Source organism: Notolepis coatsorum (assembly GCF_963971535.1).
Source record: "Notolepis coatsorum genome assembly, contig: SCAFFOLD_1531, whole genome shotgun sequence".
Taxonomy (NCBI): Eukaryota; Metazoa; Chordata; class Actinopteri; order Aulopiformes; family Paralepididae; genus Notolepis; species Notolepis coatsorum.
This window is the reverse complement of record NW_028170478.1, coordinates 17,502-37,500: the sequence shown is the minus strand read 5'-3', so window position 1 is coordinate 37,500 and position 19,999 is coordinate 17,502. Positions and strand designations below refer to the sequence as shown.

The window sequence follows — 19,999 nt, the reverse complement described above, 5'->3', positions numbered from 1 at the left end:
GCTAGCAGTCTCTGCTAGCTACTTCCCCATAATAGTCCATTCTCAGTGTAGCCTACATGCCTTTTTCATTTTTATATGTTACTAGTATACTATTTATCAATCACATTCAGTGTTGTTGTCCTTGCTCTAAGGACTTGTTATTGAATAGTCGTATTGCTTGTAATATACATGTCATATGTATATACTCTCTGTCAGGATCTATGGGGTAACAGTACTGTATATTTGCATATCATATTATGTCACAAATGTAACAGTACTATATACCTGTATGTCATGTATGTCCCTATGCCATAAATGTCATGATGTCATGTATGTTGAGTATGTCACAAATGTCACTATGAATTGAAAATGGGGGACCCTGATGTAAACAAGACGAAAGTCTCTCTGGTCTGCATTCCCTTAACAATTGTGTGTATTGAGCCGTACTGTATTGTATCCATTCTGCAATCTGTTAATAACGTTTTCATTCATTCATTCATTCATTCATTCATTCATTCATTCATTCATTCATTCAGGTGCAAAGGTCAATGACCAAACACACCCAGACTACATTCCATCTGTATTCCCTTCAACATCACAGTCTACACCATCTACGTCAACGAACATCAGTCGCCATGAGCGGCGTGCAAAAAGGAACTCCTCTTCATACCATCGTAAGTGATATCATCTAGTTTTCAGTTATGTGCCAAAATCAATGGGTTCCTAAATTGCAGTTTCTTATTAGTATGGTTTTTATTTCATTTAAAGTGACTCCCCACAAGAGGACTAAACGTTGCAGCCAAGACATCCAAGTTGAGGCAGCAGCCCAAGTTGAGGAAGCAGCCACACCTCCCATCACTGAGCAGTCTCTGTTTGACGAGATGCAGTCTCTCAGAGAGGAGAGGGATGCAGCCAAGGAGGATGGTGACCAACAGAGAACCAAGGTCGAGTCAAGCTCCTTGACCGCTTCATCTGTGGACATCAATTGGCAGGCCTACAATTTCAACATGCACAACAATGCATGTAAAAAATGCTTATTTTTTTTATATACAAAAATACAAAAGTGCTATTTCAAGTTTCAACATGCACAACAATGCATAACATATGCATAACAGCAGCATTGGCAGACCTACATTTTCTCCAAGAAGGAAGCCATAACATAAAACTTCAAAAGGGCTAAAAACTAAATTACAAACATCACAAAACAAACTGGTCAGACTACTGCTTGACCTTACTCCTAGAACGCACCTCACCCCTGCCCACTTTGACAATATAGGATGGCTTAGAGTAGACGACAGAGTACAGCAACTTAGTTAGGGTTAGACTTCTTTTTCTTTTTTCTGCACTCCGGGCAATACCATGTCTTGCTTTTCGGTAGCCTTTTGAGGTTTAGACACCTGGGATGGAACCAGTCATCACAGGTGTCACAGCCAACCATGCTCTCTGATTCTGTTGTTTTACACAAGCAGTAGACTGGAGTGCTTGTGCTGCTGGCCGCCTGTTGCTCCTGTTGGGTGGGTAACACTGGTAAATTTGTGGCAACATTCTTTTTATTATTTATTTTTTATTTAAAAAATATTATTTTGTATAACTCACCCTGCCATACAGTCACAGTGACCTGCAACCACCTTTCCCGTGCCATCTAAGGCCACCCAAGGATGATGTGGATCATCATTCACTCTGTAGGATGGTCTGACATCTGCCCGCAACAAGGTGCACCTTGTCAGTTTCCGGTGGAACACGGTTTCTACCCAACCAGAGACAAAGAAGCGGTATGCCTCTAAAGACTTATAGTTCTCCATGGCTTCTGATGAGAATACACCTGAAATAATAATGTAACTCTGGCCTGATCAATATTCTTCAGTTTTTTATCTTATCTTATCTCCTATCGGTACTGTTGTCATTATATATATGAATTGAAAATGGGGGACCCTGATGTAAACAAGACGAAAGTCTTCCTCTGGTCTGCATCCCCTTAACAATTGTGTGTATTGAGCTGTACTGTATTGTACCCATTTTGCAATCTGTTAATACAATTTCCATTCAATTACTGTATCTATGGAGGACAAACATGTCATGTCCAAATGTCATATCTAGCTACAGGCTATTCAATGGCACATTTTCATATTATTCCTTGCACAGGGCTTAATATTTCTCTTTTCTAACAGAGAATTGAAATAAAATATCCCTATAGGCCGTAAAGTGAATGCTGTATCGTTTCACCCCTTTTTTTAAGTTTTAAATAGACAATAATAAAAATAGTAGATGTAAACAAGACGAAAGTCTTTCTCTGGTCAGTATTGTACCCATTGTAGTGGAATATACTATGGAATATATTACATTGGATGCCATTTTGTCACAGGAAAGATTAGCCTCTAGGATGGAACTGTGACCGTACTGTGACTGTGACCGACACCTCCCTGCCCCCTCTCCTTGATGAGGTGTTAATAGGTGGGTAGGTGGGGTGGGGGGCTGTACATTGATGGTGGGGGGGGGGGGGTGTCTCAACACTGTTTTTTTCAAGTCAGGTCAAGTCAGCTTTATTTGAACTCTGCAGAGGAAGGATGAACTTTGCAATGTACAAACGTCTTTCTCTGGTCTGCATCCCCTTAACAATTGTGTGTATTGACTGTAGTTTACCCATTCTGCAATGGTAATAAAATTCTCATTGTAAAAAAATAAGTTGTATCTATTCTATTCTACTATTTTATTGCACTGCACTATTTTACTCTGTCTATTTTATCTTACTATTTTTTAGATTGCTGGACAGTAGTCCAGATGTGACAAAACGAGTGATTGTATGACTTGCTTGGTACAGTAGCTGTGTCTGTTAAAAAATAGGCATTCCGTCTAATAATTGAAATACTTCTGCTCATTTTTGTTACAGTATTGTAGTGGCCATACTGGTTGTTTACATCAGGGTCCCCCATTTTCAATTCATCGTAACATATATGACATACACGACATACAGATAGACAGTACTTTACTGTTACATTTGCACTCTCAAAATTAGATTAGATTCAAATGTACAGCACACCATATACTGCTATAGTGGAATATACTATTCATAAATCATATACCATAATGTATACCATCTTGTTGCGCGCTCCTGGCCACCGCAGTGTCATGATTAATTGAAAATGGGGGACTGAGTATTGAGCTGTACTGTATTGTACCCACTGTATTGAAACACAACATAGCAAGACGTAGCAGACTTTTTTTTATTACATTGGATCTCACAGCTAGGCTACAGATGTAAACTCCTAGTTTTTATCTTTGGCAGCCTAGGGCATGTGCACAAGTTGGTTGTGAGGGGCCTTCAATAATTTTACTATATTTCCAGACAGTGGGACCCTGATGTAAACAAGAACAAGTTACAGGTTGAAAAAGCCCTCAGCTCGGAACTAGGCAAAATCTGCATATGGCTCGCAGACAACAAACTATCATTACACATGGGCAAAACAGAGTCCATTCTCTCTTTAACAGGGGCATCAAAGACCTGCACCGGCTCATCACTGAACCTACAGTAGTCAGAGTAAAATAGAATAGTGCAGTGCAGTGCAATAAAATAGTAGAATAGAATAGATAAAAAAAAAATTACAGTGAAAGAGATACAGACAAATAGCTAGCTAGTCTATTGATAGTTATGTACAGTACATTCATCACAAAACACTCTATATTTTTTTATAGTTTTATTCACATTGCAGAATGGGTACACTAGTCAATACACACAATTGTTAAGGGGATGCAGACCAGAGAAAATACGTTTGTCTTGTGTTGTGTCCTACTGTTACACAGTGTCTGAAGCATGCAGTTACAGATACCTGTATCACTGTACATATTAATACTATATCTATATCTGTACATATCTCTTACCTACTCTTACTAGTTACGCTGCTGGCCAGTATGACTTACTACCATAGTGTCTTTATACCTGTATCACTGTACATATTAATACTATATTTATATCTGTACATATCTCTTACCTACTCTTACTAGTTACGCTGCTGGCCAGTATGACTTACTACCATATAGTGTCTTTATACCTGTATCACTGTACATATTAATACTATCTATATCTGTACACACAAGAAGCATGAATACAGGAAGGGATGCCATGATGCCATGATGTGTGAAAATGCTATGAACAACCTAAACAAAGAATAGTCAATTGAAATGGATCCACTCAAAATGTGAGAATAATTAAATCACAACAGAGTTCTTCCTGGGATCCTCTGTCCGTGGCGTTCGTAAACGCTCATTGATCCGATCACGAACTGCTCCATACTCAAAAACACTATAGCGGCGTTTAACCATAGCGAGCAACGACTGTCGTAGGTTGCGAGGTAAGGCAGACTTTCCCTGTAGGCCGCTCCAATTAACCTTCTGAGCCCACAGTTGGTATGTTGGAAAGTCAATTAGCAACATGAACATTCGAGCTGCATAGTCATCGGCTCGATTGCCGGCTTTGCTAGACATTTCGTACGACCTTTGCTCGTCTTCTGCTGAAATGGTTTGCAGTTGTATGTCAGGCAAAAGTTCACCATTTGTTGGCCTCTTTCGTTTAGCCACTGGCTGGGGGTTTTTGAACGGTTCTGGGGTTTTGAACGGTTCTGGGGTTTTGAACGGGGACACCGACAAGCTTATGGTAACCCCTTCAACCGCTGCAGGCGTGGCGGCTTTGAGTGGCGACGGCGACAGCGTCAAGCTTATGGTAACCCCTTCATCAGCTGCTGCAGGCGTGGCGGCTTCGAACGGAGACGGAGAACCTTCATCTCTTTCAGATGTGAATAGCTGGCGGTGAAAAGCCCGAGCAGTGATTTTATTGCACTGCACTGCACTATTCTATTTTACTCTGACTACTGTAGGTTCAGTGATGAGCCGGTGCAGGTCTTTGATGCCCCTGTTAATCAAAATCAAATCAAATAGACAGTACTGCTACATCTATACATTTATGACATATCAGATTTGCAAATACAGTACTGTTTGTGATACAAAAGTGTCCAGAAAAGGAGTGTATATACATTTGGCGTAGAAACTGTACATTGGAGGAGGTTGGTTGGGTGGGTTGGGTGAGGGCTGTACATTGGAGGTGGGGGGGGGGGTTGGGTAGGGGACACACACACATTTTACACTGTGCATTGGAATATTGACAAAGCCTTACTTGGTCATTTACTGTACAACTAGGTTAGGACATTTGTAGGGGCCAGTTTCGAATTGCAGTCTCACGTAGGTGTTTTTTGAGAGTGTTTTTGAAAGTGGGTAGCGATTCACATTCCTTTACAGCTTTAGGTAGGGCGTTCCACATTGATGTGGCATAATACAGTGGGTACAATACAGTACAGCTCAATACACACAATTGTTAAGGGGATGGATGCAGACCAGAGAAAGACTTTCGTCTTGTTTACATCAGGGTCCCCCATTTTCAATTAATCATGACACTGCGGTGGCCAGGAGCGCGCAACAAGATGGTATACATTATGGTATATGATTTATGAATAGTATATTCCACTATAGCAGTATATGGTGTGCTGTACATTTGAATCTAATCTAATTTTGAGAGTGCAAATGTAACAGTAAAGTGCAATAGTGATATACAATGAACAGGTGATTAAACTGTGTAAAATATATAAATTAGTACTACTGAGTAATAGTGCTAATCACTACTCAGATGTATGTATAGAGTTGTAGTATAATACAGTGATACTCACTTTGGTTGAATGGAATCATTGACACAGATACCATCCAAATAGTAATCTTGACTTTAATGTGGGTCTACAGTAACTTAAAAACACATGAACACACAGTGCACTCGCTCACACCATAGGTCACTTTAAACACAAAGGACACTTTAAGAAAATTACTTGTTGTGATTAATGCATAATATAGTTAGTAATAGCATAGGGGCATAGCAGTAAAACTATATATTGTACATAGGACCCAGTGCCTTTAAGTAGTAGCTCAAAACCCCACTCTGTAGCTGATGGAGTGGAAAATAGTCTCCAGTTTGACAGGTATCTGCAACATAAAAAGAAAATAGCCATTAGAGAAGAGAACTGGGTATGGAAAATGATATAGATATAAAGAAGACACTATGGTACTGTAGTAAGTCATACTGGCCAGCAGCGTAACTAGTAAGAGTAGGTAAGGGATGTACAGATATAGATATAGTATCTACAGATATGTAAATGTCATTAACAGATTGCAGAATGAGTACAATACAGTACAGCTCAATACACACAATTGTTAAGGGGATGCACAGACCAGAGAAAGACTTTAGTCTTGTTTACATCAGGGTCCCCCATTTTCGTTAACGTTAACTAATATTACGCAGCCAGTGTTGAAAAGCCTTGAGGTCGCATTAGATTTTCGAGAGACCATAACGTTAACTTGACAGCAATCTGGATACAGCTTTATTTGAGCAGTTGCTACTGTAACGTTACCTTAGTTGACTACATAACTGTAGTAAACAAACTAACGTTAAACCGAAGTTAGCTTACCAGTAAATTCAGTACAGCGACAGGAAACCCGGGCCAGTTACATTTCCCCCAACCAGAGCCTAACTAGAGCCACATTCTGCGAATCAGAGGCAGAGTAGGGCGGGTCTTCGGTGCCAGCACGTTGGGTTGTCTCGTAAAGAATAATACTGCACTGTATCTGAGTTTCTAGATGATTATCCATAAAAAACGCACGTTAATCGAAAATACCACACCATTACTGTACCAATGACAGTCAAATAATCTACAGAAAAGCATTACATTGCAAAATAATATGTCCAAGACTAGTGTCGCATGCACACACACACACACACAGATTGTAGAATAGCTCCCACTCTCCACCATGTAACTCGACTCCCCCTACTGGTTGAACCAGGCAGAGCAGCTTAAAAAGACGTCATCTAGCGTCATCTAGCTTGCTACCGGCGGTAGACGCCTCGTTTTCCAGTCCCACATCTGTAGCAATAGGAGGGGGTTACCAGACATGGGAGAACATAGACATCCTAACTAAACTAGACAGATTAATCTAAGGGTCAGTCCCCGACCAGGTGAGATCAGGGTAGGTTGAAGGAGAGAGAGAAAAGATGGGTCTTAAGCAGGGATTTAAAAGCTTCGACAGAGCAGGCGCACCTGACGACGGCAGGTAACTAGGAATCGATAGAAGCCCTGCATTTTGTGAGCGCAGAGCACGAGCGGGCGAGTATCGGGAGATGAGATGGGATAGATAGAGCGGTACGAGCCCATTTAAAGGTGTAGGTGAGGAGCAGCACTTTAAAGTCAGATCGGGCTTGAATAGGAAGCCAGTGTTGGGCGGACAAAACTGGACCCTGCCCCTCTACATGCTGTACCAGCTCATAGTGCCACCTGGACCCTGCCCCTCTACATGCTGTACCAGCTCATAGTGCCACCTGGACCCTGCCCCTCTACATGCTGTACCAGCTCATAGTGCCACCAGGACCCTGCCCCTCTACATGCTGTACCAGCTCATAGTGCCACCAGGACCCTGCCCCTCTACATGCTGTACCAGCTCATAGTGCCACCAGGACCCTGCCCCTCTACATGCTGTACCAGCTCATATTGCCACCTGGACCCTGCCCCTCTACATGCTGTACCAGCTCATAGTGCCACCAGGACCCTGCCCCTCTACATGCTGTACCAGCTCATAGTGCCACCAGGACCCTGCCCCTCTACATGCTGTACCAGCTCATAGTGCCACCTGGACCCTGCCCCTCTACATGCTGTACCAGCTCATAGTGCCACCAGGACCCTGCGCCTCTACATGCTGTACCAGCTCATAGTGCCACCAGGACCCTGCCCCTCTACATGCTGTACCAGCTCATAGTGCCACCCAGGACCCTGCCCCTCTACATGCTGTACCAGCTCATAGTGCCACCAGGACCCTGCCCCTCTACATGCTGTACCAGCTCATAGTGCCACCAGGACCCTGCCCCTCTACATGCTGTACCAGCTCATAGTGCCACCTGGACCCTGCCCCTCTACATGCTGTACCAGCTCATAGTGCCACCAGGACCCTGCCCCTCTACATGCTGTACCAGCTCATAGTGCCACCTGGACCCTGCCCCTCTACATGCTGTACCAGCTCATAGTGCCACCTGGACCCTGCCCCTCTACATGCTGTACCAGCTCATAGTGCCACCTGGACCCTGCCCCTCTACATGCTGTACCAGCTCATAGTGCCACCTGGACCCTGCCCCTCTACATGCTGTACCAGCTCATAGTGCCACCAGGACCCTGCCCCTCTACATGCTGTACCAGCTCATAGTGCCACCTGGACCCTGCCCCTCTACATGCTGTACCAGCTCATAGTGCCACCAGGACCCTGCCCCTCTACATGCTGTACCAGCTCATAGTGCCACCAGGACCCTGCCCCTCTACATGCTGTACCAGCTCATAGTGCCACCAGGACCCTGCCCCTCTACATGCTGTACCAGCTCATAGTGCCACCAGGACCCTGCCCCTCTACATGCTGTACCAGCTCATAGTGCCACCCAGGACCCTGCCCCTCTACATGCTGTACCAGCTCATAGTGCCACCAGGACCCTGCCCCTCTACATGCTGTACCAGCTCATAGTGCCACCAGGACCCTGCCCCTCTACATGCTGTACCAGCTCATAGTGCCACCCAGGACCCTGCCCCTCTACATGCTGTACCAGCTCATAGTGCCACCAGGACCCTGCCCCTCTACATGCTGTACCAGCTCATAGTGCCACCAGGACCCTGCCCCTCTACATGCTGTACCAGCTCATAGTGCCACCTGGACCCTGCCCCTCTACATGCTGTACCAGCTCATAGTGCCACCAGGACCCTGCCCCTCTACATGCTGTACCAGCTCATAGTGCCACCTGGACCCTGCCCCTCTACATGCTGTACCAGCTCATAGTGCCACCTGGACCCTGCCCCTCTACATGCTGTACCAGCTCATAGTGCCACCTGGACCCTGCCCCTCTACATGCTGTACCAGCTCATAGTGCCACCTGGACCCTGCCCCTCTACATGCTGTACCAGCTCATAGTGCCACCAGGACCCTGCCCCTCTACATGCTGTACCAGCTCATAGTGCCACCTGGACCCTGCCCCTCTACATGCTGTACCAGCTCATAGTGCCACCAGGACCCTGCCCCTCTACATGCTGTACCAGCTCATAGTGCCACCAGGACCCTGCCCCTCTACATGCTGTACCAGCTCATAGTGCCACCAGGACCCTGCCCCTCTACATGCTGTACCAGCTCATAGTGCCACCAGGACCCTGCCCCTCTACATGCTGTACCAGCTCATAGTGCCACCCAGGACCCTGCCCCTCTACATGCTGTACCAGCTCATAGTGCCACCAGGACCATGCCCCTCTACATGCTGTACCAGCTCATAGTGCCACCAGGACCCTGCCCCTCTACATGCTGTACCAGCTCATAGTGCCACCAGGACCCTGCACCTCTACATGCTGTACCAGCTCATAGTGCCACCAGGACCCTGCCCCTCTACATGCTGTACCAGCTCATAGTGCCACCAGGACCCTGCCCCTCTACATGCTGTACCAGCTCATAGTGCCACCAGGACCCTGCCCCTCTACATGATGTACCAGCTCATAGTGCCACCCAGGACCCTGCCCCTCTACATGCTGTACCAGCTCATAGTGCCACCTGGACCCTGCCCCTCTACATGCTGTACCAGCTCATAGTGCCACCCTGCCCCTCTACATGCTGTACCAGCTCATAGTGCCACCCTGCCCCTCTACATGCTGTACCAGCTCATAGTGCCACCCTGCCCCTCTACATGCTGTACCAGCTCATAGTGCCACCTGGACCCTGCCCCATCTACATGCTGTACCAGCTCATAGTGCCACCTGGACCCTGCCCCTCTACATGCTGTACCAGCTCATAGTGCCACCTGGACCCTGCCCCTCTACATGCTGTACCAGCTCATAGTGCCACCAGGACCCTGCCCCTCTACATGCTGTACCAGCTCATAGTGCCACCTGGACCCTGCCCCTCTACATGCTGTACCAGCTCATAGTGCCACCTGGACCCTGCCCCTCTACATGCTGTACCAGCTCATAGTGCCACCAGGACCCTGCGCCTCTACATGCTGTACCAGCTCATAGTGCCACCAGGACCCTGCCCCTCTACATGCTGTACCAGCTCATAGTGCCACCAGGACCCTGCCCCTCTACATGCTGTACCAGCGCATAGTGCCACCTGGACCCTGCCGCTCTACATGCTGTACCAGCTCATAGTGCCACCAGGACCCTGCCCCTCTACATGCTGTACCAGCTCATAGTGCAACCTGGACCCTGCCCCTCTACATGCTGTACCAGCTCATAGTGCCACCTGGACCCTGCCCCTCTACATGCTGTACCAGCTCATAGTGCCACCAGGACCCTGCCCCTCTACATGCTGTACCAGCTCATAGTGCCACCTGGACCCTGCCCCTCTACATGCTGTACCAGCTCATAGTGCCACCTGGACCCTGCCCCTCTACATGCTGTACCAGCTCATAGTGCCACCTGGACCCTGCCCCTCTACATGCTGTACCAGCTCATAGTGCCACCTGGACCATGCCCCTCTACATGCTGTACCAGCTCATAGTGCCACCTGGACCCTGCCCCTCTACATGCTGTACCAGCTCATAGTGCCACCTGGACCCTGCCCCTCTACATGCTGTACCAGCTCATAGTGCCACCAGGACCCTGCCCCTCTACATGCTGTACCAGCTCATAGTGCCACCAGGACCCTGCCCCTCTACATGCTGTACCAGCTCATAGTGCCACCTGGACCCTGCCCCTCTACATGCTGTACCAGCTCATAGTGCCACCAGGACCCTGCCCCTCTACATGCTGTACCAGCTCATAGTGCCACCCTGCCCCTCTACATGCTGTACCAGCTCATAGTGCCACCCTGCCCCTCTACATGCTGTACCAGCTCATAGTGCCACCAGGACCCTGCCCCTCTACATGCTGTACCAGCTCATAGTGCCACCAGGACCCTGCCCCTCTACATGCTGTACCAGCTCATAGTGCCACCAGGACCCTGCCCCTCTACATGCTGTACCAGCTCATAGTGCCACCAGGACCCTGCCCCTCTACATGCTGTACCAGCTCATAGTGCCACCAGGACCCTGCTCCTCTACATTCTGTACCAGCTCATAGTGCCACCTGGACCCTGCTCCTCTACATGCTGTACCAGCTCATAGTGCCACCAGGACCCTGCCTCTCTACATGCTGTACCAGCTCATAGTGCCACCAGGACCCTGCCCCTCTACATGCTGTACCAGCTCATAGTGCCACCAGGACCCTGCCCCTCTACATGCTGTACCAGCTCATAGTGCCACCAGGACCCTGCCCCTCTACATGCTGTACCAGCTCATAGTGCCACCTGGACCCTGCCCCTCTACATGCTGTACCAGCTCATAGTGCCACCTGGACCCTGCCCCTCTACATGCTGTACCAGCTCATAGTGCCACCTGGACCCTGCCCCTCTACATGCTGTACCAGCTCATAGTGCCACCAGGACCCTGCCCCTCTACATGCTGTACCAGCTCATAGTGCCACCAGGACCCTGCCCCTCTACATGCTGTACCAGCTCATAGTGCCACCTGGACCCTGCCCCTCTACATGCTTGTCTCTGAGTACCCGTCTCCTGGCGCTGACTAAGGTGATGGATGCCTCGGGGTCTTGGCCAAACTTGTAGTGACTGCTCTACATGCACCTCCGAGGCCTTGGATCAGTTATTCACCGCCGTCTGTCTGTGGTCCTGTCAACTGATTAACAGACTGTTAACAGATTAACAGTCAACACGGTTTCATTGCTGGGTTAAGTACTTCTATTCTATTCACATAATACGCTTACTTCATATATCTACTCCATTCACATATATGCCTACCACTTGTATCTATTGCTATGTCCGCCTACTACAATCTCATGAGCTGTCTAACGCCTGTCCCGTCTCCCTGTCTTCCTATGACTTGCTGTCCTGGAGTGTTGACCGGAGTGTTGGACGTCCCGTGACGAAGGCCGGGAGATTGCGACCCCCTCTGCGTGCCCCCCTGTCTCCGGAGGTCTCGTAGTGGTGACCGGAGTGCCGGATGTCCCGCAATGATGTCGGGGAGTTCGCAACCCTCTCTGCGCCACCCCCTATCTCCCTGTCTCCGGCTGTCCCTGAGCAACGACCGGAGTGTTGAATGTCCCGTGACTAAGACGGTGAGGACGTGACCCTCTTTGCGCCGCCCCTGTGCCTCAAATAGATCCGCTATCAACTCTATCTTTAATCTTTCAAAATGTACAGTTGCTATTGCATGCACTCATCTGTGTTTCACCACACACATGAGTGCATGCTTACCAACTGTCCGTCTGCAACACTACTATCACCAACATCTAAGAAGGGAGATCCCCCCTTGAATGGCCCTTCTAAGGTTTCTCTCCTCCACACTGCCTGTGGAGCTTTTTTCCCTATTGTTAGGTTTTAGTGAGTTTTTCCTTACCTTCGCGTGGGGTATGTCTGGGAGTGCTTGCATTCTTTCATTTATTTGCATTCATCTAAAAAATGTTTGGACCTTATGGTGTTCTTGTTCTGTTCTTGACTTATTGTTATGTTGTCTTCTTGACTTGTTTAAAGAAGACCTGTACGGCCCATGGGGACATTAACGTGTGTTGTCGGGCCCTATAAATAAATTTGATTTGATTTGGACCCTGCCCCTCTACATGCTGTACCAGCTCATAGTGCCACCTGGACCCTGCCCCTCTACATGCTGTACCAGCTCATAGTGCCACCTGGACCCTGCCCCTCTACATGCTGTACCAGCTCATAGTGCCACCTGGACCCTGCCCCTCTACATGCTGTACCAGCTCATAGTGCCACCTGGACCCTGCCCCTCTACATGCTGTACCAGCTCATAGTGCCACCTGGACCCTGCCCCTCTACATGCTGTACCAGCTCATAGTGCCACCTGGACCCTGCTCCTCTACATGCTGTACCAGCTCATAGTGCCACCAGGACCCTGCCCCTCTACATGCTGTACCAGCTCATAGTGCCACCTGGACCCTGCCCCTCTACATGCTGTACCAGCTCATAGTGCCACCTGGACCCTGCCCCTCTACATGCTGTACCAGCTCATAGTGCCACCAGGACCCTGCCCCTCTACATGCTGTACCAGCTCATAGTGCCACCTGGACTCTGCCGCTCTACATGCTGTACCAGCTCATAGTGCCACCAGGACCCTGCTCCTCTACATGCTGTACCAGCTCATAGTGCCACCAGGACCCTGCCCCTCTACATGCTGTACCAGCTCATAGTGCCACCAGGACCCTGCCCCTCTACATGCTGTACCAGCTCATAGTGCCACCAGGACCCTGCCCCTCTACATGCTGTACCAGCTCATAGTGCCACCTGGACCCTGCCCCTCTACATGCTGTACCAGCTCATAGTGCCACCTGGACCCTGCCCCTCTACATGCTGTACCAGCTCATAGTGCCACCTGGACCCTGCCCCTCTACATGCTGTACCAGCTCATAGTGCCACCAGGACCCTGCCCCTCTACATGCTGTACCAGCTCATAGTGCCACATGGACCCTGCTCCTCTACATGCTGTACCAGCTCATAGTGCCACCAGGACCCTGCCCCTCTACATGCTGTACCAGCTCATAGTGCCACCTGGACCCTGCCCCTCTACATGCTGTACCAGCTCATAGTGCCACCTGGACCCTGCTCCTCTACATGCTGTACCAGCTCATAGTGCCACCAGGACCCTGCCCCTCTACATGCTGTACCAGCTCATAGTGCCACCAGGACCCTGCCCCTCTACATGCTGTACCAGCTCATAGTGCCACCTGGACCCTGCCCCTCTACATGCTGTACCAGCTCATAGTGCCACCTGGACCCTGCCCCTCTACATGCTGTACCAGCTCATAGTGCCACCAGGACCCTGCTCCTCTACATGCTGTACCAGCTCATAGTGCCACCTGGACCCTGCCCCATTACATGCTGTACCAGCTCATAGTGCCACCTGGACCCTGCCCCTCTACATGCTGTACCAGCTCATAGTGCCACCAGGACCCTGCCCCTCTACATGCTGTACCAGCTCATAGTGCCACCAGGACCCTGCCCCTCTACATGCTGTACCAGCTCATAGTGCCACCTGGACCCTGCCCCTCTACATGCTGTACCAGCTCATAGTGCCACCTGGACCCTGCCCATCTACATGCTGTACCAGCTCATAGTGCCACCAGGACCCTGCCCCTCTACATGCTGTACCAGCTCATAGTGCCACCAGGACCCTGCCCCTATACATGCTGTACCAGCTCATAGTGCCACCAGGACCCTGCCCCTCTACATGCTGTACCAGCTCATAGTGCCACCAGGACCCTGCCCCTCTACATGCTGTACCAGCTCATAGTGCCACCTGGACCCTGCCCCTCTACATGCTGTACCAGCTCATAGTGCCACCTGGACCCTGCCCCTCTACATGCTGTACCAGCTCATAGTGCCACCAGGACCCTGCCCCTCTACATGCTGTACCAGCTCATAGTGCCACCAGGACCCTGCCCCTCTACATGCTGTACCAGCTCATAGTGCCACCTGGACCCTGCCCCTCTACATGCTGTACCAGCTCATAGTGCCACCAGGACCCTGCCCCTCTACATGCTGTACCAGCTCATAGTGCCACCAGGACCATGCCCCTCTACATGCTGTACCAGCTCATAGTGCCACCTGGACCCTGCCCCTCTACATGCTGTACCAGCTCATAGTGCCACCAGGACCCTGCCCCTCTACATGCTGTACCAGCTCATAGTGCCACCAGGACCCTGCCCCTCTACATGCTGTACCAGCTCTTAGTGCCACCTGGACCCTGCCCCTCTACATGCTGTACCAGCTCATAGTGCCACCAGGACCCTGCCCCTCTACATGCTGTACCAGCTCATAGTGCCACCAGGACCCTGCCCCTCTACATGCTGTACAAGCTCATAGTGCCACCTGGACCCTGCCCCTCTACATGCTGTACCAGCTCATAGTGCCACCAGGACCCTGCCCCTCTACATGCTGTACCAGCTCATAGTGCCACCCAGGACCCTGCCCCTCTACATGCTGTACCAGCTCATAGTGCCACATGGACCCTGCTCCTCTACATGCTGTACCAGCTCATAGTGCCACCTGGACCCTGCCCCTCTACATGCTGTACCAGCTCATAGTGCCACCTGGACCCTGCCCCTCTACATGCTGTACCAGCTCATAGTGCCACCTGGACCCTGCCCCTCTACATGCTGTACCAGCTCATAGTGCCACCTGGACCCTGCCCCTCTACATGCTGTACCAGCTCATAGTGCCACCAGGACCCTGCCCCTCTACATGCTGTACCAGCTCATAGTGCCACCAGGACCCTGCCCCTCTACATGCTGTACCAGCTCATAGTGCAACCTGGACCCTGCCCCTCTACATGCTGTACCAGCTCATAGTGCCACCAGGACCCTGCCCCTCTACATGCTGTACCAGCTCATAGTGCCACCTGGACCCTGCCCCTCTACATGCTGTACCAGCTCATAGTGCCACCAGGACCCTGCCCCTCTACATGCTGTACCAGCTCATAGTGCCACCTGGACCCTGCCCCTCTACATGCTGTACCAGCTCATAGTGCCACCTGGACCCTGCCCCTCTACATGCTGTACCAGCTCATAGTGCCACCTGGACCCTGCCCCTCTACATGCTGTACCAGCTCATAGTGCCACCTGGACCCTGCCCCTCTACATGCTGTACCAGCTCATAGTGCCACCCTGCCCCTCTACATGCTGTACCAGCTCATAGTGCCACCAGGACCCTGCCCCTCTACATGCTGTACCAGCTCATAGTGCCACCAGGACCCTGCCCCTCTACATGCTGTACCAGCTCATAGTGCCACCTGGACCCTGCCCCTCTACATGCTGTACCAGCTCATAGTGTCACCTGGACCCTGCCCCTCTACATGCTGTACCAGCTCATAGTGCCACCTGGACCATGCCCCTCTACATGCTGTACCAGCTCATAGTGCCACCAGGACCCTGCCCCTCTACATGCTGTACCAGCTCATAGTGCCACCTGGACTCTGCCGCTCTACATGCTGTACCAGCTCATAGTGCCACCAGGACCCTGCTCCTCTACATGCTGTACCAGCTCATAGTGCCACCAGGACCCTGCCCCTCTACATGCTGTACCAGCTCATAGTGCCACCAGGACCCTGCCCCTCTACATGCTGTACCAGCTCATAGTGCCACCTGGACCCTGCCCCTCTACATGCTGTACCAGCTCATAGTGCCACCTGGACCCTGCCCCTCTACATGCTGTACCAGCTCATAGTGCCACCTGGACCCTGCCCCTCTACATGCTGTACCAGCTCATAGTGCCACCTGGACCCTGCCCCTCTACATGCTGTACCAGCTCATAGTGCCACCAGGACCCTGCCCCTCTACATGCTGTACCAGCTCATAGTGCCACATGGACCCTGCTTCTCTACATGCTGTACCAGCTCATAGTGCCACCAGGACCCTGCCCCTCTACATGCTGTACCAGCTCATAGTGCCACCTGGATCCTGCCCCTCTACATGCTGTACCAGCTCATAGTGCCACCTGGACCCTGCTCCTCTACATGCTGTACCAGCTCATAGTGCCACCAGGACCCTGCCCCTCTACATGCTGTACCAGCTCATAGTGCCACCTGGACCCTGCCCCTCTACATGCTGTACCAGCTCATAGTGCCACCAGGACCCTGCCCCTCTACATGCTGTACCAGCTCATAGTGCCACCTGGACTCTGCCGCTCTACATGCTGTACCAGCTCATAGTGCCACCTGGACCCTGCCCCTCTACATGCTGTACCAGCTCATAGTGCCACCTGGACCCTGCCCCTCTACATGCTGTACCAGCTCATAGTGCCACATGGACCCTGCTCCTCTACATGCTGTACCAGCTCATAGTGCCACCAGGACCCTGCCCTTCTACATGCTGTACCAGCTCATAGTGCCACCTGGACCCTGCCCCTCTACATGCTGTACCAGCTCATAGTGCCACCTGGACCCTGCTCCTCTACACGCTGTACCAGCTCATAGTGCCACCAGGACCCTGCCCCTCTACATGCTGTACCAGCTCATAGTGCCACCAGGACCCTGCCCCTCTACATGCTGTACCAGCTCATAGTGCCACCTGGACCCTGCCCCTCTACATGCTGTACCAGCTCATAGTGCCACCTGGACCCTGCCCCTCTACATGCTGTACCAGCTCATAGTGCCACCAGGACCCTGCTCCTCTACATGCTGTACCAGCTCATAGTGCCACCTGGACCCTGCCCCATTACATGCTGTACCAGCTCATAGTGCCACCTGGACCCTGCCCCTCTACATGCTGTACCAGCTCATAGTGCCACCAGGACCCTGCCCCTCTACATGCTGTACCAGCTCATAGTGCCACCAGGACCCTGCCCCTCTACATGCTGTACCAGCTCATAGTGCCACCTGGACCCTGCCCCTCTACATGCTGTACCAGCTCATAGTGCCACCTGGACCCTGCCCATCTACATGCTGTACCAGCTCATAGTGCCACCAGGACCCTGCCCCTCTACATGCTGTACCAGCTCATAGTGCCACCAGGACCCTGCCCCTATACATGCTGTACCAGCTCATAGTGCCACCAGGACCCTGCCCCTCTACATGCTGTACCAGCTCATAGTGCCACCAGGACCCTGCCCCTCTACATGCTGTACCAGCTCATAGTGCCACCTGGACCCTGCCCCTCTACATGCTGTACCAGCTCATAGTGCCACCTGGACCCTGCCCCTCTACATGCTGTACCAGCTCATAGTGCCACCAGGACCCTGCCCCTCTACATGCTGTACCAGCTCATAGTGCCACCAGGACCCTGCCCCTCTACATGCTGTACCAGCTCATAGTGCCACCTGGACCCTGCCCCTCTACATGCTGTACCAGCTCATAGTGCCACCAGGACCCTGCCCCTCTACATGCTGTACCAGCTCATAGTGCCACCAGGACCATGCCCCTCTACATGCTGTACCAGCTCATAGTGCCACCTGGACCCTGCCCCTCTACATGCTGTACCAGCTCATAGTGCCACCAGGACCCTGCCCCTCTACATGCTGTACCAGCTCATAGTGCCACCAGGACCCTGCCCCTCTACATGCTGTACCAGCTCATAGTGCCACCTGGACCCTGCCCCTCTACATGCTGTACCAGCTCATAGTGCCACCAGGACCCTGCCCCTCTACATGCTGTACCAGCTCATAGTGCCACCAGGACCATGCCCCTCTACATGCTGTACCAGCTCATAGTGCCACCTGGACCCTGCCCCTCTACATGCTGTACCAGCTCATAGTGCCACCAGGACCCTGCCCCTCTACATGCTGTACCAGCTCATAGTGCCACCAGGACCCTGCCCCTCTACATGCTGTACCAGCTCTTAGTGCCACCTGGACCCTGCCCCTCTACATGCTGTACCAGCTCATAGTGCCACCAGGACCCTGCCCCTCTACATGCTGTACCAGCTCATAGTGCCACCAGGACCCTGCCCCTCTACATGCTGTACAAGCTCATAGTGCCACCTGGACCCTGCCCCTCTACATGCTGTACCAGCTCATAGTGCCACCAGGACCCTGCCCCTCTACATGCTGTACCAGCTCATAGTGCCACCCAGGACCCTGCCCCTCTACATGCTGTACCAGCTCATAGTGCCACATGGACCCTGCTCCTCTACATGCTGTACCAGCTCATAGTGCCACCTGGACCCTGCCCCTCTACATGCTGTACCAGCTCATAGTGCCACCTGGACCCTGCCCCTCTACATGCTGTACCAGCTCATAGTGCCACCTGGACCCTGCCCCTCTACATGCTGTACCAGCTCATAGTGCCACCTGGACCCTGCCCCTCTACATGCTGTACCAGCTCATAGTGCCACCAGGACCCTGCCTCTCTACATGCTGTACCAGCTCATAGTGCCACCAGGACCCTGCCCCTCTACATGCTGTACCAGCTCATAGTGCCACCTGGACCCTGCCCCTCTACATGCTGTACCAGCTCATAGTGCCACCAGGACCCTGCCCCTCTACATGCTGTACCAGCTCATAGTGCCACCTGGACCCTGCCCCTCTACATGCTGTACCAGCTCATAGTGCCACCAGGACCCTGCCCCTCTACATGCTGTACCAGCTCATAGTGCCACCTGGACCCTGCCCCTCTACATGCTGTACCAGCTCATAGTGCCACCTGGACCCTGCCCCTCTACATGCTGTACCAGCTCATAGTGCCACCTGGACCCTGCCCCTCTACATGCTGTACCAGCTCATAGTGCCACCTGGACCCTGCCCCTCTACATGCTGTACCAGCTCATAGTGCCACCCTGCCCCTCTACATGCTGTACCAGCTCATAGTGCCACCAGGACCCTGCCCCTCTACATGCTGTACCAGCTCATAGTGCCACCAGGACCCTGCCCCTCTACATGCTGTACCAGCTCATAGTGCCACCTGGACCCTGCCCCTCTACATGCTGTACCAGCTCATAGTGTCACCTGGACCCTGCCCCTCTACATGCTGTACCAGCTCATAGTGCCACCTGGACCATGCCCCTCTACATGCTGTACCAGCTCATAGTGCCACCAGGACCCTGCCCCTCTACATGCTGTACCAGCTCATAGTGCCACCTGGACTCTGCCGCTCTACATGCTGTACCAGCTCATAGTGCCACCAGGACCCTGCTCCTCTACATGCTGTACCAGCTCATAGTGCCACCAGGACCCTGCCCCTCTACATGCTGTACCAGCTCATAGTGCCACCAGGACCCTGCCCCTCTACATGCTGTACCAGCTCATAGTGCCACCTGGACCCTGCCCCTCTACATGCTGTACCAGCTCATAGTGCCACCTGGACCCTGCCCCTCTACATGCTGTACCAGCTCATAGTGCCACCTGGACCCTGCCCCTCTACATGCTGTACCAGCTCATAGTGCCACCTGGACCCTGCCCCTCTACATGCTGTACCAGCTCA

General features: G+C 51.6%; 1 long non-coding RNA gene across 1 annotated transcript in view; it reads left to right on the top strand.

Moving 5' to 3' along the window:
- The window catches only part of LOC311248512, a 1,870-nt gene extending 696 nt beyond the window's left edge, over positions 1–1,174 (top strand). The window contains exons 2-3 of the long non-coding RNA XR_014620959.1: positions 516–653; positions 748–1,174. This is a non-coding gene — a long non-coding RNA (uncharacterized lncRNA). The remainder of the gene's footprint in view (positions 1–515; positions 654–747) is intronic.
- Positions 1,175–19,999: the final 18,825 nt, after the last annotated feature.